Here is a 5,869-nt window from a genome sequence, read left to right as displayed (position 1 = left end):
CTTTCATTTTCTTTGGATATATACTCACGAGTAGAATTGCTGGATCATACGGTAGTTCTATTTTTATTTTTTGATGAATCTTCATACTGTTTTCCATAGTGGCGGCACCAATTTACATTCCCACTAACTGTACTAGGGTTCCCTTTTCTCCACATCCTTGCCAACATTTGTTGTTTATTCTTTTTGATGATAGCCATTCTGACAGGTGTGAGGTGATATCTCATTGCCATTTTGATTTGCATTTCCCTGATGATTAGTGATATTGAGCATCTTTTCATGTGCCTGTTGGCCATCTGTATGTCTTCTTTGGAAGAATGTCTATTCGGGTCTTCTGTCCATTTTTCAGTTGGGTTGTTTTTTTGATATCGAGCTGTATGAACTGTTTATATACTTTGGATATTAACTTCTTATCAGCCATATCATTTGTAAATACTTTTTGTCCTTTCAGTCCTTCCATTTTGACAATGGTTTCCTTTGCTGTGCAAAAGCTTTTGAGTTCAGTTAGATCCCATTTAGTTTTGCTTTTGTTTCCTTTGCCTTAGGAGACAGATCCCAAAACTTATTGCTACAATTTATGTCAAAGAGTGTTCTGCCTATGTTCTCTTCCAGGAGTTTCATGGTTTCAGGTCTTACATTTAGGTCTTTAACCCATTTGGGGTTTATTTTCGTGTATGGTATTAGAGAACATTCTAATTGCAGTCTTTTACATGTAGCTGTCCAGTTTTCCAACATCATTTATTGAAGAGACTGTTTTTCCCCCATTACATATTTTTGTCTTCTTTGTCACAGATTAATTGTCTTCTCGGCAAGGGTGGGACATTTCCCTCACTTCTCTGTTAACATTTATAACAATTTTCCATGGTGGCCTGCCCCAGCAACTTTCTATGCTCTTTTCCCTACAGTATCCATCATTCTCTACTATTCTATGTATTTTATTTATTTATTATTTAACTGTTATTGTCTACTTTCATCACTAGAAATTAAGCTTCATGAAGACATGAAGGGCAGTTAGTTATTTGTATCTGCAGTTGGTAGAAAGACAAGAATATCTCTCTGTCTGATTTAATGCTATATTTTCAGTTTCTGATGCAGTGTCTGACATACAGTTAAGTGCTCAATAAATATTTGCTGAATGAGTGATTGAGTTAAATTCACACTGGATCACAGAAAAGAAGTAGGAGGGATGCACTCAACAGTGTTCTCACCCTTCCAAGATACAAGAAGTCTCAAAGTATCCATCACCTCAGTGAAGAAGGCATTTCAGAGCCAAGCCTTCCCAGACAGGAACCCAGGGCTCAGAAGAAGTTGTAGGAGAGCTGTACTTCCAGCACCTACACAGACTGTACAAGCAGCAAACAGAGATAGCCAGACATGGGTTATGAAAGTCTGCACTGTAATGACTGAACTTTTCAAACAGAGGAGTTGGCAAGAGGCCGAGCTGTACAAGTCAGATGCAAGGACCACCACCAGACCCGAAGAAGAGCTGAGAACAACACAGACATAAGTGACAGCTGATAAAGAGAAAGTGCATAGACCCAGAACAGAAGCAATGGCTTAACCACTCATGGCTATGGTTAAACAATATGGTCCTCTTTAGTGAAGAAAGAGTGCTAATGTTTTCTAATTCAATTTGTGTATCATTTTGTAGCCTGTTTAAAGTAGATTCATACTAAAGTTAATGGTTTCTTAAATTGAGTGTGTTTTTTTCAAGGGTTTGATTTCAGTAATCTTCAACTAATCATCTTGCTGTTAAGGATAACCTCTGGATGAGGCAGCCATTTTATTTGTGCCTGGAGTGGGCAGAATGACAAGACGAACCAGAGCCAGAGTAAGGGTTGAATATGGCTTCTACCATTTTGGGTGAGGCATTAATAAGAAAAAAAAGTAAAAAAGAAAAAGAATAATGTTTGCATTGTTAACTGCTACTAAGCTTAATATAGTTGATATTTAATGCTTTAAAAAATGCTAAGTAATGAATGGTTTAAGCTACTCAGTCTATAGAGGGAAGGAAAATACTGGTTGCCAAAAGTATTAGGGAAAATGCTATCACTCTGCATAAATAATAGTAACACCTAACTGATTCTATGTAAATTATATAATTCTATGTAATTAGAATTATATATAGTATATGCATACATTAATATAAATTAATTTATAATATTTATTTCCTAAGTGGTGTGCAATCTATACACTTTTCTTTTCTATGGCTCCCCCCGCCCCTTACTTCCTCTTAGGATTATGCTGCTTGATTTTGGTGAGAATTGTATTCTTACACGTTGTTTGACTTTTACTAATTTCTTTCCTAAATAAACAATAGTCGTTGTACATTAAGGAACAGAATAACATAGTTGTATTCCTAAAATGTTGCTATTTTTACACTGGGTTGAAGAAATTCTACCCTCATACGACACTGGAAGTAACATTAGATAAAGGGAAAATCTTGTAGAAAATGAGTTGATAAAATAAAACTTTGATTAGTGCTTTCTGTGAGCTTTATTCAGAACAAATGAAAAACGTAAGTATCTCTTTATCTGATTAATTTTCTTCAGGTCAGTGAATGAATAATCTTTTAAGATTATTTATTTGAAGATGGATGAAATTGAAAATTGTAGGTCATTTCAGGGAGATTTTCCATTTGCAAATTATTTAAAATTTGTTTCCTAGGTGACAATTCTTCAACAAGGAGTTCAGGTTGAAACCTTATTATAGAAACCATGAAGATAATACTTGGTAGAGACACAGATTTATTACTTCAGGAGAAAAGTAGGTTACCTAACTTCCAAACAGGCTGTGGTTTTCTTCTGAGACTGAGGAGGCACTTGACCTTTAATATGTTGTTTCAACTGGAAAATATTCTGTATTGGAAACATATAGGTAGGTGACTTCGGCATATTTAAAATTATGACGTCTGTCGCTACTACCAAACCAATTTTGTCAAAAATATTTAAATTCTCTGTGAAAAGCACAATGGGGTCTTCCCTGGTGGTGCAGTGGTTGAGAGTCCGCCTGCCAATGCAGGGGACACGGGTTCGTGCCCTGGTCCGGGAAGATCCCACATGCCACGGAGTGGCTGGGCCCGTGAGCCATGGCCGCTGAGCCTGCGCGTCCGGAGCCTGTGCTCCGCAACAAGAGAGGCCACAGCAGTGAGAGGCCGCGTACCGGGGAAAAAAAAAAAAAAAAAAAAAAAAAAGCACAATGGGAAACAATAGGGACACCAGGAGGATGAATAAAAATCACTTGCAAGAATGATCACTCTTTAGAGTTTATACTCTAACAGAGGACATTACCTAAAATGCAGTTCACAATACAACATGGGCTACCTGCCTGTTACGTTGTATAAGGGAGACGGTTACTAAATGCTGTAAGGAGGAGATGACTGTGGGATAGTTACATCAAAAAGGGCTTTGAGAAAGTTTCTCTTCACCTGGAATTTTAAGTGCTTGCAATTCAATTCAGCAGACATTCATGAATAGTCACCGGCAATTGAAATTAAAAGCGATATGAATATATACCACATCTTTACCCATTCATCTCTTGATGGACACAGGTTGCTTCCATACCTTGGCTATTGTAAATAATGTTGCTGTGAAGATTGGGGTGCATGTATCTTTTCAAATTAGTGTTCTTGTTTCTTTTCAGATATATACCCAGGAGTGGAACTGCTGGGTCATATGGTAGTTCTAATTTTAGTTTTTTAAGCAACCTCCATACTGTTTTCCACAGTGACTGTACCAATTTACATTCCCACCAACAGTGTACTAGGGTTCCCTTTTCTCCACATTCTCGCCAACATTTGTTATTTTTGGTCTTTTTGATGATGGCCATTCTGACAGGTGTGAGGTGATATCTCATTGTGGTTTTGATTTGCATTTCCCTGATGATTAGTGATGTTGAGCATCTTTTCATGTGCCTGTTGGGCATCTGCATTTCCCCTTTGGAAAATGTCTATTCAGAAGATGTGGTTTTATATATATACAATGAAATACTACACAACCATAAAAAAGAATGAAAGTTTGCCATCTGCAGCAACATGGATAGACTTGGAAGGCATTATGCTAAGTGAAATAAGTCAGACAGATAAAGACAAATACTGTGTGATATCACTTACATGTGGAATCTAAAAAATATAACAAACTAGTGAATAAGACAAAAAGGAAACAGACTCACAGATATAGAGAACAAACTAGTGGTTACCAGTGGAGAGAAGGAAGTGGGGTGGAGCAATACAGGGGTAGGGGAAAAAAGGGTTATTATGGGATTATATGAAATCAAGTGTGTGAAACTTTTGAAAATTGTAAAGCAATATAGAATTTAAAGAAGCTTTCATTCAATAAAAAAATTAAAATAAAAATTTAAAAAAGAGTGAAGTGAAACTAAGACATAGAGTTCTTCCTATGGGTCAGGCACTATTCTTTGTGCTTAAAATAAGCAGTTTTACTTAGAACAAAGAGGTGGCCATTATCATCTCCAGATCGCAAGTGAGAAAATCTAAGGATGGGAAGAGTTGAAGAAACATGCCCAAGGGTAAGTAGCAAAAGAACTGGAGATGGGAGTCATGCCCAGGTCTGTCTTTTTCTAGAGTCTTGCTCTTCACATAACACCATCATCTTTGCTCTTGAAGATGCAGACAGAATGGTCCTACCTTTAAAAAAGGGTTTGATCCGTCATTACACAGTGCACCTTAAACGTATACAGTGCTGTCAACTATATCTCAGTAAAACCTGAAGAAAAAAAAAGGATTTGATCTATGCAATATGCAGCTAATCTGAATGTTGGCTGAAGTAGCACATTCATGACAAAGAAGACTGAGGTGCAGAGAAATTGTGAGCAGACATTATGACATTTGGATTTTGTTTTTTTTAGGCCGTTAGTAACCATTGATTATTATCTAGACTTTTGACTGAATTTAACTATTCTTCAAATAAGCACTTATTTGGATTAAACTCTTCATCTTTTTTTTTAATGTGGTAAAAAACTCCTAAGATCCATCCTCTTAAATTTTGAAGTGCACAGTACAGCATTGTTAACCATAAGCACACAGCTGAAAAGCATATCTCCTTTCTTCATTTTTTATTTATGATTTTTGAAAATCCCTAAAAGTTCAAACATTTTTATAAAGCAATATTTTATAAAATATTAATTTAATTTGCCTTTCTCAGGGGATGTATTCACATGAGGCATTTCAATTTCATTAAGCGTTGCTAGTCTAAGTAGATGGTAAGAGATTTTTTTGTTTTGTTTTTTTATATTTTCTATGAAAATGTCTGTAAAAATTCTGTTAAAAAACCATTTACATAATTATTTTTCCATGGTGCTGCATTATTTGCAGATTCTGACAATGCATTTGTTTATATTAAGAATGCTTATGGCTGCAAGCAAGAGCATACCTAAGAGTTGCTTAAGCAGTTCTGAGGTCCAGTCCACATTTGTTATAACATGTCAGTGATTTCAGGGCTGATGCTCAGTGGCTTGTAAGGTCTAGTGAACTAGCCATCCTTCATTTAAATCAGTCTGACCTCCTTTCTGAATGATTGTTGCCCATGTGGTAATTATTTTTAAATATTTAGAATGTCATCCCTTGATATCATCAAGGAGCTGAGACCTTTCTCTCTCCTATACTAGTCTTTTTTTTTTTTTTTTTTTTTTTTTTTGGTGGTGAGGGATGGTGCTTAAGATGATTCTGGAAGCCTCAGACATCAGAATTATGTTTGAGGAAGGAAATGGAGAAAGAATGGCCCATTCTACAGAACAATAAAATTCTTCTCAGAAACCCCTCAGCACACTTCCCCTAATATCTCATTGGACAGGACCATGTCCCATAGCCTCTTCTAGCTGCAAAGAAGATTAGGAAACATTTATGTAATTTTTC

Source organism: Grampus griseus (assembly GCF_964374135.1).
Source record: "Grampus griseus genome assembly, chromosome: 4".
Taxonomy (NCBI): Eukaryota; Metazoa; Chordata; class Mammalia; order Artiodactyla; family Delphinidae; genus Grampus; species Grampus griseus.
Note: the sequence above shows the minus strand (reverse complement) of the source record.